Source organism: Bactrocera tryoni, chromosome 4 (genome assembly GCF_016617805.1).
Source record: "Bactrocera tryoni isolate S06 chromosome 4, CSIRO_BtryS06_freeze2, whole genome shotgun sequence".
Classification (NCBI taxonomy): Eukaryota; Metazoa; Arthropoda; class Insecta; order Diptera; family Tephritidae; genus Bactrocera; species Bactrocera tryoni.
Genome location: NC_052502.1, coordinates 18,066,220 through 18,087,800, shown reverse-complemented (window position 1 = coordinate 18,087,800; position 21,581 = coordinate 18,066,220). Strand labels below are relative to the sequence as shown.

Genomic DNA, 21,581 nt, shown 5'->3' with positions numbered 1-21,581 from the left:
ACTCGAGTTTGTGAGACAACAAACCTTTTATTTTAGTTGTCAAGACATTTCTTAGAACTTTTTTTGGGTTAAACTCCGTGTTTAATAAACTTGAGTTTATGGAACAACACAAATTTCTATGTAGAGTTTAAGACGTTTTTAATAAACTCGAATTTTTGGCGCAATGGATTTCTAAATTTTGGGTTTAAGGCGACTTTAAAAAACGTGTCTCATTGTTAAACTCCGTGTTTAATAAACTCAAGTTTGTGACCAAGCACAATTTTAAATTTCGCGTTGAAGGTGAATTTAAGAAAGAAATTGATCTATGCAAACGTCTTGAGAGTTGAAAAATATAAGTCACGAATTTTTGTCTTATTGAGGTTATATTCTTAGAAAATTGGGATTATCCTCTTTTCATTTAAGGAGCATAGCAAATGCAAATCAAAATCCTTTTTTAAATTGTAAGGAGTTATTTTTAGTACAGAAGGAAGAATACTCTTATAGTCTTCTTTCAAAGGAATTAGCATTATAGATATTATCTCAAATCGCAAGAAAATTTCATGAATACTTCGAAACTATAATATGTTTGAGCAACTCATGATATGGCCTTTTTGAGTTAGGAGAAATTGAGTGAGAGACACATCGATTGGCACTAATCTTAGTTCGTCAGAAATACAAAAGGGTCTATATAGTTTTCCTTGCTGCTGAAGAAATATACAACTTTTGCTAATAACTAATTAAAACCCACAAATTCATCACTTGAGCGCACACTTGCGCTGATGTTGATTTAATAAGCCGAAATCTAAGTTTAAAATCCCCACATTTTTTAGACTCTAAGCGCATAATCCTTCATTTAGATATTTAGTAACCACTAAACTTTATAAATACGTTTGCGTCGCGAAAGTTTGTGCCTCAAAACCGCACATTTACGCTCATGAAATACGCTACGAAATGTTGTCGTGCCATTACACATATGAAAAGCGCCAAAAATTAAAAAAAAATATCTTGACATAACTGAAATGGACTCCGCTATCGAGCTGTGGCACACACATACATATGTATGTAGCAACAACAAATAACTGCCGACGCTTGGTAGTTCGTAATTTTGTTGTTTTTGCGGTTGCGCTATATCCTTGGTGGCCCTAATCGCCGGCTGCGGTCGCTGAGTAACACAACTACAAATACAACCAAGCAGTAAGTGAAAGCATGAGAGATAGCATGGCAAATAAGCGTTGAGTGTGTTGTAGCGAAAGCGTTTCGCAAACCACTCCAAAAGGCGAGCGACTTGTACTAATATTTTCATATAAAATGCAGTTGACGCTGAAGCGTTGGCCACTGCTAATTGCCGCAAACATTGCGACCTAATTTTGGCGTAGATATATTCGGTACACAGTTACTTTTTGCACAAAGTATAGCGATTGCCACATTTAATGTGACTGTCAGCTCGGTGGCAAGCACTCATATCAGGCAGCACACGCTTTCCGCACTGCCGCCTGCCACACACTCTACAGTGTAGTTATGCTTTCTGAAATTTAGACTCGCCATTCTATATAAGCACTTTGGCATTATCAGTATGCGCTTGGCCTTGCCTTACGCGCAGTTCCGTCCTGTTTGCCGCACCATTCATTCCGCGCATTCTATCTTTTGCTACAACGCCATGACATGTTCGCTTGTCGACCGCTTGGCCCTCGGTTGCTAGTTCTGTGTACTGCCTTGTGGCTCCTGTCGCCAACCACCGCCCTATGCCTCTACTTAACGCTGGCTACGCTTTCCACTGACTGTGTCGTTTTGTTTTTCTGCCCCGCTGCCTCTTTGTCGTCATTCCGCCGAGTCGCGCGCATTATCTTTGCCACTTTGTTGCTTATTTACGGCGAAAAAATGGTTTGCAGGACACGCTTCCAATGTTGCTTGTAGCTGCCGCTTGTTTGTCCTGTCATTATCGGTGTCTTAGTGTGTGTGTGTGTGTGTGTGTGTGTGGTTACTTATACATATTTGATGTTGCGAAAATATATTTGCATGTTTGCTGTGTTTCTGTGCGCTTCACTCGCTAAACCAGCGCGGTTTGTGCGAAAAGCAAACAGGGAGTTGTCGTCGTTTCCGCTCTCGCTAGCGTTGGCTGGGGGTACAGCCGTCACGCCCTCATTAATGTTCACCACTAATGCTTGACATTGTCTGCTTTGCGCTTTTTTCGCTATTTTCTACTATCCTCTCGTCGCCATTTTGAGTTTATCCTATCTTTGGGTCGCAAGCGGTTCAGTTCGCATATCCTTTTGTTAGTATCGCCTTGCTGTAACGTTGACTTTTTCGGCTTTTTAAGGTTAGTCAGATATTTTAAATTTTAATTTTCATTTTTATGTTGCGTACGTGGTGTTGGTTTGTCTCCCGCCTTTGTGGCCTTAACGGCTGTTTTGCGGTGCTCTTGATTTTCATTGGTTGTTGATATTAGTGAGTGCCCCAAAGGAAAACTTTCACTAAATATTATCTGTGATTTGTTTTTCGTAATATTTTTTTGACTCTTCAGTGACTGGTGACTGACGATGTCCCTATGATATTTGTCTTCAACTTCAGCAAGCATTTGAAGATCAATGTAAGATCCATTATTTGACAAAATTATAATAACCTTAAAACAAATTATTATCATTGCTGTAACCTCGAAAATAATTAGAGTAATAATGTATGAAATTTGTTTGTTCTTCGAATTTAATAAACTCAAGCTAACAGAACAACAAAAATTTGGTGTTTAAAACGTGTTTAATAAAATCGAGTTTTTGGGGCAACAAAAGTGTAAATTTAGTTGTTAAGACGTTTCCTTAAACCCATTTAAACTCTGTGTTTAAGAAACACGAGTTTGATGAACTCCGTGCTTGAGAAACTCGAGTTTGTGGTAAAACGCAAACTATTATTTGACAGTTCTAAAAATTTTTTTTTGTATTAAACTCCGTTCTCAATAAACTCGAGTTTATGAAACGACAATAATTGGAATTTAGTGTTAAAAAAGCTTCTATGAATGTTTTTGAATGTTAAACTTCACGTTTAAGATACCCGAGTTTGTGGTAGATACAACAGAATCTAAAATGTGGTGTTAAAGGCGGAATGTGTCTGCAAAGCCTTGTTTCGAAAATCTTCTAAATGGTATAGTAATTCCATCTGAACAACATGTTTGAAGAGAGTGTCGATCAAAAGACAGAAATTCGTCAAATTGTGAACACAAATTGTGACAAAATCGTGAAGATATCTTTTCTCTCACACAAAGGCTTGATTTTGATCGATAAGTCAGAACAAGAAATTCTATAAATGAGCAGCTTCTTGCGGGGAAAATAATGTGTGCAAAATTTCAGATCGATACCTCAAAAGCTGAAAGACTAGTTCACGTAAATACAGATAGACTGCTATTTAGTCAGTAAATCGATTCAGTTTGAAAATCTAATAATTTATATGTATAGTGTATAGGGTCTATGACGTGTTCTTCTCCTTACAATTTTTTTTCATTTCGATTTCATTTTGGCTGCAGGGAAGATCATAATTACGAGTATATGTAAGTATGTGCGCACATTTAGTGCATATTATTCGGTAATGGTCCACATTAACTCTTAAATATTAATCTAAATTCTGCTTTAGAGATTTGCTTGGCTTTTGGAAATAGAGTGGAATATATATCCTTACATACATCGATATGAAAATATATACACACAGTTACAATTTTGTATAATATTAAAGCTAGTTAGATACAATTTTCATGCACCCATTGAGTGAGTTCGCTTTAACGTTGTGCTCTCGGTGGAATTTTGGATTCAAATTATTTGTGATTATCACGAATCAAAATGAATTAGTTCATGAATTTTCACTTCGTGAGTTTAATGAATTTATGATGAATTTTTTTAGCAATATTAACTTGTATTATATAGTAGATGAATTAAGAGAACAAGCGCACTTTTTGCTAGCTAAATTTAGACTTTTGTTTGAAAGAAATGAAAGTTTAATTTTCTGCTCCTCTTGAATATTTGAAATATGAGAAAACGAAGATAAGACACTCAAAAATGGTTTTTGTTCCAAAAATATTGATTATTTTTACGCAAAAATATATGTAGTAAATTACCGTTATTTAGTATCACTAGATTTAATAAATTTGCCTCTTACATCTACAGCTATCGCATCTGCTTGTGTATTACTTTTTCTCGTACACTTAACTGCCGAGAAAGGTAGCTTACTTTAAGAACTTCCAATTTTCTCACCAATACTCATTATGAGCCGCCATAAAGGTGAATGTGCACTTGAGCTAATGGCGGAAATATGGTTAAATGGAGAGAGGTGTGCCGCAGTGAATTACAATAAATTCGTGTTCAGACTAAATTCCTATTACACGCATGTGGGAGAGAGCCATTTTATTATAGCGAACTCAGTCAAGCAAAAAGTAACCAGGTATAGTATTTGGGGTAAGATATTTATATTTATTTTTGGTAAAAGCAATAATAATAATAATATTAATAATAATGCCTAAAATAAATAACACTAAAATTTTACTGCAAATTGCTTTATATGGATACATATATCGATACATCGTTGGTATCTTCGAATGAAAGAGAGAAATTATCATAAAATAATTCAATAATATCGACGCATCCACGCTCAGCAATCTTTAATAGAATGTAAAGGCAGTTTGTTTTCTCCCTCTATATATATATTTATATATTGGCATAGTTATTAGAAGAAACATATGCTTACATATGCATATGGTAACTGATACTGTTAGTATTCCGTATCGACGATTGAGAGCGGGAGGTTGGATTCTCATTTCTCTGTGGATTTAATGGTCAGCTGATTTTAACTAACGCTGATTCTTTAAGGTGCAAGCTGTTTAGTATTCAGCGTAGCAAATATGCATGCAAGAAAAAATTGTAATCAGAGAGGATTACTAATAGTACTTTTGGATATAAAATTGAGGTCAAGATGGTGCAATAGGTTTGAGACAGTTCTTTGAGATCGAGATAGTGCATTAAATATTAAATATTTTATTATGATCGAGTTAGTTTAAGTCATCCATACCACAGGTAGGGTGTTTACCTCAAGATCCTGAAAGGATTCAACTGCTCTTTGGCAATTATATGATCTTCTGACATCTGTTTTTCCAACAAGCTCTTAACTTAAACTTTTTTAAGCTGAAAAATGTTATTATTCATTTAGACACATACAGTAGACTTCTAGATGTTACATCCACCAAAATGTTATATAAAAGTAAGCTAGTTTTAGAAACTTGAGATCCATGCAGAAAACTTCCTTTAATGGCCAAAATTAACTATTTTAAGGCAAAAGTTGAGTTATAAGATCGAGAAATAGTCACAATACCACAAAACGGGTACCTGAAATCTTCTTTCAAAAGATCTACTTAACTTCTGTATGCAAAAACCAAGCGTTCTTGTTAGAACGATTCTGAACACGAGCAACTACATCTGAAATCAACATCAAACATTTTTAAGTGGAACCATTAGTCCAACTATATATTAAGTCGATGGTTTAACAGACTTTGAATGCTAAATTAAGAAGGCTTAGAATTAAGAGAACCCATTATGTTATTCATATTAGAAGCATAAAAGCAACTCAATTTGTAGAAAATTAAAACATCCATAAATAAAAGCTTCTAAACTTCTAAAAAAATCTGAAACTGCAACGACTTTCAAGCATTTGCTGGTGCCTGACAAACCTTCACTGCACATCCAAATCCTCATTTCTACTTCATCTACAAATCTGCTTATGTAATTATAGATGTGTTTGTCCGCACGTGTGTGCAACAAAAGCAACAATATAGCAAATCTTAATACCGATTTCCGTGTTATTTGTACAGTGCCTCACTGTTAAGGCCGTCCCTGTGCCGCCCACGGATTTGTGTTGGTTCTGACTGACTAGCTCAGTGCTGTGCCAATTTTGTTTTATACTGCTCTTTTCTTGTCGGCTTTGGATTTATTTGGAACTTTAGTTTCTTTTTTTGTTGTATTTATTTTTAGAATTCATTGTTTCTTCATCCACAGTGTTGAATATGCTTTTTGCGTGTGAAATGGAAGGAGCTTGGTTACTGTGCCATTCATGCCGCTCTCGGTGTCTTTTTCAAATGGATTTATTTGGTTTGACAGTAAAAGGCAAATAATACTTAATCCGCCTTGTATATATAATATGTTTGTAGCAGATATTTATTTATCACTGCCTTTGTTTTCTCAAAATGTAATAGAATTGTTTTTGCCGCCTTCAAAATTTCATTATCAATATCTGATGAAATATTTCTGAAGGCTCCCACAGCAAACAAGGAACAGCAGTTTACTGGAGGACCGAAAATATCGCTCAACTCAGACGCACATGCCTCCACCTTCGCAGATACTACACGAGATCCAGGGCCACATTCCGAGAAGCCGAGTCATATTAAGCAGCAAAAAAGGTGCTGAAACATCCCATCGATGATAGCAGAAAGAAAAAATGGGAGGAACAACGCGAGGATGTTAACAAAACCCCTTGGATATAAAATAGTAATGAAGAAACTTGGTGAACAAGCAAAGCCACCTGACGTAACCGCAACCAAAATGGATCACATCCAAAAAGCACTCTTCCCCACACATGAAAAAAGGGTTAGTGATCCAGAACAGATTATAAGATTTCTCTAAATCCCCCAGTTCACCCTCAAAGGCTGCAATTAGCTCAAGCCCAACAAATAACCCGGCTCGGACGGGATCCCAGTAGAAATGCTGCAGAACGCCCCGCAGAGCTATTGAATATGTTCAACGCCAGCCTCGAAGCTGGAATATTCCCTGAATCCTGGAAAAAGTATTGGCTGATGCTCTAGAGAAAAAGGCAATCCCAACTTGCCTACCGCCCAATAGGCATGTTTGACACAGCGAGAAGCTCTATGAAAGGCTACTTAAACCCAGACTCGAAGCGGCTATCAACGAAGTTGGAGGACTCGCCCCTAGACAACATGTCTTCAGAGACGGCGGATCAACTTCAAGGGCTATAAAATGCGGCATAGAAAGTGTAGAGGCCACACACTTAGATGACATAATTACAAAACAATACTGTTGCTGGCGACTTAAGATGTATGAAACGCCTTCGACAACGCTAGATGGGTGGATATGATCGACGCTCTCGAAAAAAGTTTTAAGCACCCGACTAGCTCAGAGCTTTGGTTCGGAGCTGCCTTAGTAACAGAAAACTGCTTTACCAACTTTGAGAGGGATCACGATAGATAGCAGTCACGTCAGGAGCAGCACAAGGATCCATTCTAGGCCCACACTTGTAAAACACCAGTTACGACGCTATACATAAACACCAAATGCCAGACGAGTCCTACTTAATTGGCTACGCGGACGATATTGCAACAGTAATTACAGCTGGAGACACAGAAGGGCGAAGAAAGCTCAATCAGCTTAATTAATCAAGATATGGACGCAAGCATGACTCAACTCACACAACCTCCAGCTCACTAAGAAAAAAACAAAGCTGCTACTGCTAACAAATAAGCACATACTCCTCGAAATATGTATGCAAAGGGCTGCGAATATTCCTAGGACACAAAAGGCAGTAAACTTTCTAGTCGTACGACTGGATCACAGACTAACCTTCTGGGAACAAATCCAGCCCGTTGTAGGAGAGGCAGTGAAAATCACTTCCCAACTTGCCAGTCTAATGACCACAATATAGATGGCATATTACTAGTACAAGCTAACCGTAGCAATAAATATAATCACTCATACATATTTTTTATTTTTATTACAACTTCTTTATTAGAAGTGTTTTATTACAATTTCTTTATCCGAGATTCTATATTGCTCACTGTAATATTTTATTTCAATGATTTCAGTAATGTCCAATATTTTTGCTGTCCACGCAAATTTCCCCGGCGAGAGACCTGTGTTAATAATATGCGAATTTTTTTAATCTAATATTTTTTATGTTTCTCGAATATTTTTGTTGTTTCTCCGGTTTATTACTTTTTCTATGGTAATATGGGCGCTGTTAATGGCGCAGAAAAGTAGTCAACAAATATGTTTTATTGCCAGTGCAAATGTTAAACGAATTTTATGTTATTACCTCATATTTTGTATGCATACTTATTCATATATAAATCTAGTATCATATATTCTCTAATAAAGTAAACCATAGAGTATTAGTGTTATAAAGCATATATTAGTTAGTAAAAAAACACTGCTACGCTTTTCAGGCGAGGAAATAGAAAGTAGAATTAAACGATGTTTATAACAGCACTGTGTTGAGTTTCTAAAGGAATGAGAAAGGAGCCAGATTCACTGGTTAAAAAAGTTCATATTATGATGATTGAAAAAAAACATGGAACACAAGTCCATTTGAAGAACCCAGACAAAAAAACTTTGCATACCAAATATTTCAAATGATATATAAAATACCAGTTCAGAATATGTGGACCGTATGTCAGGGAATGAAATACTGTTACACTGATGGAGGCTTTCGTTTAACGAAACAAAGACTATTCATCACATGAACCTATTTAAAAAGCTCCAACTCGATGGAAAGAACTGCAAAACATTTCACAAGCCCATTTGATTACCCTCAGGTCAACGAAGCTCAAAGCTTCGGTTCATCCAAAACATTCAGTTGATTTGTAATAGATGCGGTAATTTGTGAAATATGTTCTTTAGCTATTGGAAGGCTGAGGTCACGCCTAATTGGATCGTTCCCTCAATGATGACTGATTTTCGACACCTTTACCTTTAATGTCGACTTGTGGACGTGGCAATGGTCTCAGTGGCCCAGATACAGTACTCCTCAACACTTTTACTCAAGTAGTTTACGTTTTCAGCAATGTTACATTTTACTGAAATAAACTTTATGAAATTCGTCCCTGAACTAACAGCAAAAAACAACAAAACTGTTTTTTTTTTTTTAACGATGAAGATTGTTTTTACCATAAATAGTTTCTGCTTTGGCCAAAAAATATAAAAGATTTTGAAGAAATTTTGTAATAAGACAGCTCTGGATATCGGAAACTTCAGGAGCATTACTGTTGTAAAGTTTTCTTTTGGATCTGTTAGGTGGAGGAATACAACTTTCCTTATCATATTCATTCGTGCTTTGAACTGATGTTTTTACAGCTGGAGATTCAAATTTAGAAAAGTCATCCAGTTCACAGGACCAAGGTGAGTAGATAAAGGTTTGACCTGGACTCTTTTCTCAGTCTTTTGAACTGTCATCCAGTTCCAAGGTCAAAGTTTGGTTGACAAAGATTGACCTGGACTCTCTTCTCAGTTCTTTGAATTTACATTTTTACAGGTGGAATTACGAATTTCGGAAACTCATTCCGTGCCAAGGCTAGTCGATAAAAAGTGAACTGGACTCTTTTAGAAAGTTCGAGCACATGTCTGTCTTTTTGTTTATTTCGTCAGAGTAGCAAAATTTGAATTTTTTTTCTAACAAAATTCTGACCTAAGAGCACTTACGTTAGACCAACTATAGGCCTTTAAAGTTTGAAGTGCTGAAACATTGGATATAGAGGTTATGTTAGATTAGGTTAAGAAGTCGATCCTAACAGAGATCTTACATGCACAGGTTGCAACAACGGTCCGTTGTGGTACCTTAAAATGCTAAACAATTGATTATAAGACCGTTAAAGAAACTAATGTCGGTTTAAACTTTGCCTCCTGGTTGACCGAGAGTAGGACTGCCAGGATTTCCACATGAGTTTTTTTAAGGCTGAGTTATGAAGAATAAAGTGTCTGGATGTTTCTATCTCCGAAACCAAAAACTCTCTCTAAAATCTTGAAAAACAATACTTCCACCTTCAAAATTTGACCAATTTCTGCAAAGCCCTGCACTCGCTGTAATTTAAATGAAGTCCTCAAGGTAATGTGGAGGAGATGCATAAATTAATCGCAAATGCTTTGCATATACCATAACCCACTGACTGGCGACCTACCGTTTACCGAATCGATATTTCAAAGCGGAATGAACACCAGCTTGCCATATGAAAACGAAGTAAGCAAAAGGTTGTAACAAAAACAACAAAAAAACAGTGCATCAAATAAGTGAGCGATGTGGAATTACAAGCAGCGCTGATTGCTTTCAATTATGCAATGAATAATCACGTAATTAAAGGAAGAGAGCAGCGACTGGGCCAAGCCGTGGCCACGGACCAGCGCGCGCATACGGCACAGTCAGAGTGGGAGACGGGCACGGCAATGCGGTAAGTAGAAAATCTTGTTGGAAGTGTAATTAAAAAACTTGCGAACTTACAACGTTTACACAACTGACTAAACGAATGGCGGCAGCTGAGCGCAATGGAGTCGGCCAGAAGGCGCTGTGGCAGCGTTCGAGCGCGCGGGCACTCGGAATGGCTGGCAAGACATAACTAGCAGTGTTTGTATAATAAGGCGGCCACTTACCTGGTTAAATGTTGAATACCAAATTCAAAGCTCGTCGTTGAGTGCTTGAACTGTCACACTTCAATGTGTGTTTGTGTGGGTACAAGAGCAATTCGACGACGGCAGAGTTTATTAGCTTTGCGGCGTGAGGACAGAGCGTAGAGAGAATTCAATAAAAATTATGCGTAAAAGATGTGGCGGCGAATCGGTTGGTTAGGATTGCAATTGGCACTACTTTTTTTTTGGTTGAAAGAAGGAAAGAACGAACTCTCCCCTTTATATATTTTTTCGCAGCACTTCCTCAAACAACCGTTACGCGATCGTTGAACTTGTACGTTTAATGGCGCTCACTACCTTTTCCGGAATGTCCGCACATCCAGCGACAGGGCAAGCTAATCAAGCTTAAATAATGAACTCAAATCGATTACTTGTTGCCGCGTGCAAAGAAAAATCAAATAACAGCTGAGTAGATAAGAGAAAATTAGCTGAAATCACGTTGTCTTTTATTTTAGTCACGTAATTATCTATTTTCTTTTCTTTTTAATTTCGCTCACATTTACTTTGTGTGAAAATTTTCACGCTTTTCAACAACGCGCGCTATTGATTTTGCGCCGATCACACTCCCGCTGGTCGGCAGGCAATGCAAATTCACGCGCACTCACGAATCACGTACGAACGCTTGTAAAGTGGTCGACAGATTGGCAGTGAAATAACGACAATCGCGACAAAGCAACGAAGAGATAGAGAAAATTATGCAAAAACAAAAGAACACACGCTTGAAAATATTAATAACAGCAGCAACGCGCTTCCGCTTATTATTGACGCGGCTATAACTGCAGTTGCGGCTTATATAACGCACGTATGTTGTTGTTATTCTTGTTGTGTTGTTAATATTATAATATTATTTTTATCGGAACGTCGGAACGTCTGTTCTGCACAGAACTTCACTTACACACTTTTGCTTTCTTGCAACAGCTTTTATTTTTATTTTTAGAGATTTTTTTTTCGCTCCGCTTTCATTCGTTTTATTACTTTATAAGACTGACAAACGACAAAAGTTGTGTGTAAAGAATTTTTGTATTTTCTTTATATTTTTTTGTTATTGTTTGCTTGTTTACTTTTTCAGCAGTTTTTGTTTTTGTTTTGGGGCACTTTTTTATTTCTGTCTGATTTTAAGCAAGTGTTCGATTTCGTTGCCTCAAGTCTCGATTACGTAACTTGTTTTGTTTTTGTTGCTTTGGCTTTTTATACAGCGCAGTGTTCGCTTTCCGGCAACAGCAGCCTTTCTCAAGCTTTTTTGTTGCGTTTTTGTTGCTTTTGTTCTTTCAAGCAGGTGTTGGCGTTGACATTCTGCAAAGAAAATATAAATAAATTATTTTTCGTCAGGTTATACATATATGCGCACACACACACAAACACTCCAGTGTTGCTATTTGTGGAGCATTAAAGCTTTTGTTATGCTTCAGGTGAAGAGTGAATGAACTCGGGGGTTACGCGCATCAGCTTGGGTGGTTATCTGCAGGTTAAGGTTCAGCGACTCAATGGAAAATGTTTCAAGGTGTGTTTTAATTAATATTTGCATGAAATAAAGGGGCAGCATGCTTGAAAAATTTAACATATCCCCGAGTTACGATTTATAGAATCTCGAATTTATGGTAATATAGTGTAGTATATAGCATATAATATATATAGCAACTATAACAATTTATTTTACTTTCTGGTAGCCTTTAATATTAATGGAATATTTCAACACTTTAGGTATTAAGTATTTGAGATTGAAAGCAATATTCCATACTAACGAATATGAAAATTTTCACGACGTTTTACTTATGATGTTAACTTGATTAGTAATATTCTATACGCTATCGGATCAAATTTCACCCGGACTGATAACCAAAAATTTATTTTCATATAAGTATTTTAATACACAACTTTATCTAATTTAAAACAGGCTCCTTTTGAGCCAACACAAGCATTCATAAGCTGCAGCTGGCTCGATCTTGGAGCGTCATCTGAAAGATCGTCGGATAGTTTCGACGTCATATTCATAAACCCACGTCCCTTCACTAATAACTAAAAGATTGGTGAATCATATGGTGGTTCTCAACTGCGTTGCAGGCATCTCTTATGCGACTTCTAGTCGATGTCGTTTTTACAAAAGTTTCACGTTTCGTTTACTACAAGACAGGCCTCATACCCAAGAGAGTTACCAAAATGTGTTGAGTCGATCCATAAAAGAGGGACCGTCTGCTGTATTTGTGATGCCAAGAAAATGATTTTCAAACATAGTTTCTTTAAATTTTTTATTGTTATTTTCGTTAACAGAGGTAGATGGATGATTCTCATGACGCAAGTTTTCGATGACTTCACGACATTCACGGCAAGCTTTGTTCCATTTAAGTACTTTTTTTGTGGTCAAATAAATTCAGTGATTCTGCAGTCGTGAGACACTTCTAAACACAAACAGACACTAATTGACATAGGGAATTGCTCATGAATATAAAAATCTAATACCAATCAAAGAAAAAAATGTTATGGGTCCAAATGTACCAGTCTGAGTCAAATGATAAGATGGTATATTTGTTTATACTGATGAATAAAGTAGTTTTTTACCACTACTTGGTCATAGTTTCAATTTGATTAAAGATATTCTAAAGAAATAATCTTACTAATAAGTACATAATGCTCCTTAGTTTCGAATCATCAGCAATTTCCTGCCTAGTTCATTCCTATACTCTATAATTTATTGAATAAGATATGTTTCCACGGTTTCAGGATGTTTTTAAGAAAATTAGGAATTAAATCAATACCATACTATATTATATGTCAAAAGATCTTTATGACACTTACTTCGGGAGCCATTTAAAGAAGTTCAAATTTGGTTTCACACAAGAATAAATAATATTACGCTATATTTGTATATGATATCCCAAATCGGTGACGATGAAGCTGACGTCCCATTGCCCGGCCATGAAGAAGTACGAATAACAATTACCCGTTTAAAGAGCAACAAAGCGGCAGGCTTGATATAGAACTGATAAGGAACATGCGTCAGTTTCATTGTTGAATATGGTCGGACCAATCCACAAACAGAGAGACCCACAATCTGCGCCAACCACCTTGGGCTAAATCTCCTCAACATCGCATATAAGTTTCTATCGAGGGTACTGTGTGAAAGACTGAAGCCCATGGTCAAAAAACTGACTGGACCTTATCAGTATGACTTTAGAACTGGAAAATCAACAACTGACAAAATATTCACTATGCGCCAAGTCTGGGAAAAGACATACACCATCACTTCGCCGATTTAAAAGCGGCTTTTGACAACACGAAACGAAGCTGTCTTTATGCCGCTGTGTCTGAATTTGTTATCCCCGCAGAACTAATATGGCTATGTAAATTGACGTTGAGCAATACCAAAAGTTCCGTCAGGACCGGGAAGAATATCTCTTAACTTAATCTTAACTTGGAAGTCGTGGATAATTTCGTCAATTTTGGAACCAACATTAACACCAACAACAAAGTCAGCATCGAAATCCAACGCAAAATAACTCTTGCCAACAAAGTCCTACTTTGGACTGCGAAGGTAATTGAGAAGAAAAGTCCTCCCTCAACGAGTGAAGGTCAAATTCTCACTCATCATCCCCGCCCTACTATATGGTGCAGAGGCATTGACAATGACAACATCTAACGAGTCGATGTCAAGAGTTTTCGAGAGAAAGGTTTTGCGGAGGATTTATAGTCTTTTTTGTATTGGCTTCGGCGAATAGCACATTCGATTGAATGATGAGCTGTACGAGTTATACGACAACATTGACATAGTTCACCGAATTAAAGAACTGCGGCTACGCTGGCTAGGTCATGTCGTCATACAAATACTTAAATAACAGTAGGCTTAGCTGTATACATATGGTCTTCAAAAACATAACAATTGACGACATTTGGAGTAATTGAAAGAGCCTGTCGATGCCTAAGGTTTTTTTAAATGAGATACATATGTAACTAGTAGAAGTCCAATGAAAACATTTTACAACTGAAAAGGCTTATTAAAGTGATGAATACTCAAAAGAAGAAATTAATTTGTTTTGTTTATATAATATAATATATATTGTATTATATTATATGTTTTAACTACAAGCCATTTTAGCGGAGAACTTGGTGTAAATGCATTTGTGTATTTAAAAGTGGAGCAAATGTTATACAGAGACTTAATTAGCTTATTTACAGCAACGTAATAACAACAACAATATCAGAAACGTCACTGAAACTACATCAATCAAGTCAAGGTGAAGTAAACTCTAAACAAAGAATACTCTTTGATAAAATTGTCAACGATAATTAGAGCAGTGAAGAAAAAATAATTTGAGACAGCAATCAAAGATAGTATTAAAATTTGGAAAGAAAATTTAAAATATAATATAATTCACAGTTATGTAGCTACTTAAAATTTGATTGCCTCTTATTGCATTTTCACCTTTGGCAAATTAACCTTTTTGAGTGAAAAATTGCCAGCCTGCCGCAAATCAAGCGCAGACATCAAAGTCTAGACTGATTATATAATTGATTGCTTAAATATTTTTTTATTGCTTTGCTTTATATTCGCTTTTCGAGCTGAAATTCTGCGAAAAATCACTTTAAACTGTTTCACTTATTTCTCGTCTTCGTTGGTGAAGTGCTCGCCAGAAAATTTATATGGAAATTATGCAACGAGCGTCAGATGAAGTAGATATTGGGATATTGCTGAAGATTGCAAAAATCTGTGAGGAATTACTTCGTACGGAAATGCTGCTATCTCCGAGGAAATTGGTCACATCGGATTACTACAGCATAGCTGCCATACAAACTGAACAATCAATCTTAATTTCAATAGATATCCTCACGAAATCGTGCACAGATTATTGTTGTTATTGTAACGGGTACCTAATCCGCTCTAGTATTATAAGGATCGGAAAAATTGTCATCATGGTCATCTAACGGGAGGCCAAGGAAACGTGATGTTTCGACGGGTCGGACCAAATGGAGAAGGGTCTCAGATATGTAGGGTTAGCAGGGCTTGCAAAGAGGTGGCTAGTGTCATGCAGGCACTCATTTCACGCTGGACATACATATGTTTGATATGTCGGGGTCTATTCTGGATAAGTAGGAGTTTGACCTGCGACAGTATCAAGAACGAATGTATCATGTCAAAAGTTAGTTTCGTCCGAAGTCTGGTCGGCGTATTGTTTTATGTAATCGACGTAATTGAGGAGGAACCTCGTGATACTCCTAGCAGACGGTTCCGCTTCAAGCAGGTGACTTCAGGGTTGATTTCTGCGAAAGCAAAAAACTGATTGGAGAGGAGTTCATTATGCTCCTTGACTGGGAGCACACCCGCCTCACTATGGAAGTGTTCGATGGGTGACATCAAGGGCCATCCTGTCGTAGTCCGTAGTCTGAGAAGTCTGTGGCTCCCTCGTCTTCGTTTCACCGCATCTAGGCGACCATACCGGTGCGGCGTAGTAAAGGTCTGGCGGGCCGATTGCTTTGTATGTGGCCAACAACGTCTAGCGACTTGAGGACTTTGTTGCGGCTCTGTACATTGACAATAACAGCGGTCGTCTGAGGAGTGAAAGAGCACAAGCTGTCGGAAGTCAAATCTAAAATCTTAGGTTTATTATTATTAGTCGAAATCTTAAAGCTATCGACTATATTAAAGTTAAGTCTGTGCTCCTTCTTCTAGTTTGTGAATATGGTCGCTGTGGATTTAGTGGAGGAGGAAGTTAGGAAGGTCGGCCAGATAGCCATTTACGTTTGAGCATTTGCCATCAATTCCATTGCCCGACGTCATTATCGAGCAATCATCAGCGGACGAGGTGATAGAAATTCCTACTGATAGTTATTGTCTAGAACACCGCTACAACCTCCGACCAAATTGCTTAAATCGGTCCACGGTATCATACAGCTGAGATGCAATTGAACCGAGCAAAATTAAGTCTTTGGATGGAAATTCTTTTATTTATATTTATCAAAGATGTTGAAATTTTTGGTATATTTTCTTAAACCATCTGCAAAGCTAAAATTATCAACCTTTACTTTAGCATTAAAATCATTAAATATTACACAACTTCTTTTAATTTTGCTAATTTACGCTCGAGATGAAACGCACTATCATCGTGACGTTTTCTAATTACATTAAATACGAGCCAACTTTAAGAAAAAAAAACCTGAAGTAAAAGAATAGCAAACCGAAATTGAAATAACTTAAAACTCGCCGCTGAAAGCGACTCCCTACACGCAGCTGGGAACCCTCCGATTCGCGCACTCTCACTTTTTTCGCCTTACAATTTTATGCTTCAATTATCGCACAACTTTTCCAGTAAACGCCAAACACCAAAAGAAGAAAACGCCGAAACGCCAAAACCTACAATACCGCCATTCAAAGCAGTTATAAAGTAGATATATGTATGTGTGTGTTTATAGCGGAATTGTGTTCGCATTACATAAATTTCGTTAACGGATGACTTAACAAACACATTGCGGAGCCAGTCGACTTCGATTTTTCTTTATTTAATTTTTGGAATTTTTTTTGCAAAACAAAAAAAAAAAAGAAAATGAAATTTGCTTGGCGCGCACAGCTGGAGTTGATATCTCCCGGCAATGACTTAAAGAGCAAGCAAACTGCTTGAAGTCCCTTTCTGCTACCAAAATTTTCGCCATTTAACTTTTTATATTTTTTATTTTTCTGGCCATATTTTCGTAATTTTTTTGTTTTTGTAAAAATCTATTACCAAATAATGTTGTCGCTCGTTTTCGTTGGAAAAAGTGAAATGTTAGCAGTTAACTATTGAAGGAGACCAACGAAAAATATAGCATTTTACTATTAAAACACACCTAAGGCAAATCTGGCAAAATAATGAGGGAGAAAAAATCATCAGAGTAGCGTATCGAATGTGCATAGTCATGTATGTTTGTAAGTAACGAAAAAGTAGTGGAGAAAAATAGCAAAGTAACCAACCGGTTTGGGTTCAAAATTTGTAGCGTAAGGCTTTGTCTTGTACCTTCCAATATCGCTTAAGGCATAACAAATGGTCAGATGCAATATCCATACGTTTAAAGTAAAGCCCTTGTAGGAAATAGCTTACTAGTACATATATGTATATTTTAGTTTAAAGACAAGGAAATTTGGTAGCAATTTAATATTTTCTAAAATAATTGAAGAAAAAATATACACAAATATCTTAGGTTCATAGCTATAAGCTTATGTAAGAAGCCTTCACTTCATCTTACGAGACTCACGATTTCATTCAAAATCGTTGAGTGTAGAAGCTTAACTAATTCGCGCATATGGGGATCACCATTTGAGACTTATGACTTCGATTTCAATTCGTCTACTATTGATTTTTACTACTTTTTAATAATTAGGAACTATAAAAACATAAAGAGGTGAGAAAAAATTACATTTTCTGGAACAATTCCGAAAAGACAATTCAAGTCAGTGAACTCACATTGGACGAATACTAGTTCATTATCAAGCAGGGCTTTAAACTTGATCTATCTAAATCACGGACAAATTAGTTGATAATATTCGACTGAATAGACCACGTTCATCACGCAGCGCAGAAAATATAGCAACCTTAGCTGAGAGTTTACACGAAGACCATGGAGAGTCGGTTCAGCACCGTCGCGGCAACTCGCTGACGTATGGAAACGACGTGGCGCATTTTACGTCATGGTCTTGAATAGAAATCGTGCAAAATACACCTTGTTCAACAGCTCTATAGCCTCTAGGAAAGTTCCAAGAAAATCCGACGTTTTCAAGCCAAATTTTGTCCAACGATGAGGCCCATTTCTATCTCAATGGGTATGAAAACAAGCAAAATTGCCGCCTTTTGGACGATGGGCAACCAGAAAAGGTTCAAGAGCTGACATTTCATCGAGAAAAAATAACGGTTTGGTGTGGTTTGTAAGCCGGTGAAATCTTCGATCCATATTTCTTCAAAAATGATGCCGTTGAGAACGTAGCCATCAATGGCGACCGTTATCACGCCATGATAGCCGACTATTTGATGTCTGAGATTGAAGATCGTGATCTCTGTGACATTTGGCTTCAACAAGACAACGCCACTTGCCATACATCGCATCAATCAGTGGATTCATTGAGAGAACACCTCAATGAGCAGATAATTTCACGTTTCAGGCCGGTGGTTTAGCCACCATGACCGTGTGATATCACACCGATAAACTTTTACCTGTATGTAAAGTTCAAAGTCTATGCTGATAATCCCGGTTCGATTCAGGATTCGGAGCAAAGCATCACGTGTGTCATTCGCCAATTACCAGTAGAAATGCTCGAAAATTCGACTCAATAAAGGTCTTATCAATTAGTGAACTGTGCGCATACCTGTACCATTATTGTAGGCAAAGCTTTCCTCTTAAAAGGCCCCTGCTTCTTTCCACACGAAAAATTATTGCTTATGCTTAGAATCAGAGATCAAAGAAGTCTGAAATTATGGGCAAAAATACCCGATTTTTTACTTTCTTAATTCAGTCATGAAAGTTATGATTTTGGAATCGAACCCATCTCTTGCACTTTGAATATGAAGATTAATCAATCTTATCATTTGAGAAACTATTTTTCTGTAATTTTAGACTAAACTCATGAGAAGTAAGTAAGTCGAAAAGGCAAAGTTATAGAACCATGAGCTTAAATGTAGGCAACGTTTCGCTTTAACAATTATGTTGCCTACATTTAGAGGGAGAGTTCGAAAGTGCTTAATGTTAAGGACATTCAAGCAAAAGATCGAATATCTTTCATGCACATATACACATAGTTAACTTATTAACACTCATTGCCCTACATTCTAATCCTGAACTAATTTATATACTCAATAAATAATCAAATATGTATGCGTGGTACATTACAACACACTTTTCGAAGACTTTCCCTACTAAATTCAACTAATTTCACTATGGTTCTAATATTATAAATCTTCATTGTTGTACAGCAGCATTTTGTTGCAATGAAATGAAATCGAAATTGAAAGGTAATTCACAGCAATACATAGCAAAGGAGTATCAGCAGCAGAGGAGCGACAACAGAGGAGCACCAGCAGAGTATCAGCAATAACAACAACAGCAATAAGTCAACTAAACAAGCATTGTCTTCTTGTAATCAAGTTTTTGTTGTTGCCACACAAAGTGCCAGCAAGAAAAGCGCAGCAAGCAATACTAATGCGTTTGCCACAGTTTTGTGTGTTAATGTGGCAACAATGGCAGCAAGCGCTGAGGAGCAAAACAAGTTGGCTCCATACAAAAGTGAATTTATGTACCCAAAATATGTACATAATGATATATAACCAATATATATGTATACATAAACTGTTTGCCTCACTTTTGCATGGCCAAAGCTTGCAAGTTGTTGTTGTTGTTGCAGCTCTATTTGCAGTCTACAGCGTCTTTGTCGTGCTGCTGCAGCCGCCATCAACAAGCCAACAATATATAATTCTTGCCAAACACTGTTAGCTGTTAATATTAAATGTTGTTGTCGTGAACGTTTTTGTTGTTGTGTTTGTGCTGGTTGCAACTTATTGCTGTTTGTTGTGGTTGTGCTTGCAGCTTTGGCTGTCGCCAATGCCTGTTGCAGCACTCACCACTGCTGTTGTCGTCATGATCAGCAGTCAGCAGTTGTTGTTGTTATTGTTGCTTTTATTGTGTTGTTCTGCTTGTTGCTGATGTAGTCGTGATTGTCGTCTACAGGCATTATTACAACACTCGCCGCATTTGCCATTGTCTTTGCTACTCAAGTAGTTGTTGTTGTAATCTGCTTGTAGTTCCACATTTCAGCGCTTTTGTGCCGCTGCTGGCTTCGCTTGTGTGATTATTGTCGTGAAACTGCGCTATGTTATGCAGTTGCTGTGGATTATTGTTGTTGTCAAGCATAGTTTCTCGCTACTTGCAGTTATTTATTTTCGGGTTTTAAGATTTTTCTTGTTGTTTTTGTATTTTTTTCAAAACAGACAAAATCTCGCTGTCTCACTTGCTCTCACCCACTCTTACTCTCTTTCTCTGTCGCTCTCTAACCAAAAATGCAGCCATTATCCTCCAGTCATTTTGCCTTGCAGCACTTACAGCAAATTGTTTGTTGTTATTTTTGACCGTTAAACTAAAAACTTTTGTAATTGGAATTTCTTTTCAGCTTTAGTTCAAAATTTTATGTTAAAAGTTGGACGTTTGCATTTCTCAAAATCTTCGCCACTTTAAACTTCAAGCTTCCAGCTAAACAAATTTCCACATTTCCCTCAATGTCCGGTCAGTGAGTGTCCAACAAACAACACAAACACATACACAGAAAATGTAAAAACACGCACACACATCCACACGAATTTGTACACACAACCCACAAATCCAAATATTTGCGCATTTAAATACTCGAGTCCTCCATCAATATGTGCCTCTCTTCTTCATTCTTCTTGTTTTATGAATTTAATTTCGCATTGAAAGTTTTGCATTTTTCGAAAATCTTTAAAATTATTGAAACCATATTTCGCAAGTTACTGTGCGGCGCTTATGTCCGAAATTTATGTTTTACTTTAATGGATTTTGTAAAAGTAAAGGCGTCCTTGTAGAGTTAAAGTTGCCGGTAGTAAACTTCTAAGGAAACTTTTGTTAAAGCAACATTCACACAAACCAACAACAATAATACCAAAAACTTTGAAAATAACTAAAATATTAATGAATTCGGTTTATGGTCAAGTTATAATATATTTAGTGCTTTTAGTTGAAAGGGAATGAAAATAAATATTACTTATCGGTTTTAATCGAATTTACTGGAATTTTGAAAATTTCTTTAATAGAGAGTTAAAGATTCGATAAAAAAAGTTTAAAAAGTTCTATTTTCTTACATTAGAATTAAAAAAAAAAATTGTAATTTTCATACACGCTTGAGTTCCAACGATTATTGGAAGTCGATTACCCCTTCTATTGTCGACATAAGTCTGGTTTCAGTTAACAAAAATTAAGTTATTCTTCCCCAAAAGCTTCTCCTTTTTATTTTTTTAACTATTCAGAAGATACTAGTTCGAAAATTATTTGCATAGATGTAGGACATCTTCTTCTTCCTTATTGGAGTGGACACTACTTACGCTGTAAGACTTCAGTGAAATAAATTGTTATATCTTGGCTATCATGAGTTCTCGCGCGTTCAAGGTCCTACAGTATTAGGACTATTTTACAGTAAGGATGGTCATTGGA

General features: G+C 36.8%; 1 protein-coding gene across 2 annotated transcripts in view; it reads right to left on the bottom strand.

Annotated features, from left to right (window-relative positions):
* LOC120773986 (furin-like protease 2) overlaps positions 1 to 21,581 on the bottom strand; it is a 392,069-nt gene that overhangs the window by 345,077 nt on the left and 25,411 nt on the right. For both annotated transcript variants that reach the window (XM_040103245.1, XM_040103246.1), the window contains exon 2: positions 10,374 to 11,702. The gene's annotated coding sequence lies outside the window, so the exon portion shown is untranslated. The remainder of the gene's footprint in view (positions 1 to 10,373; positions 11,703 to 21,581) is intronic.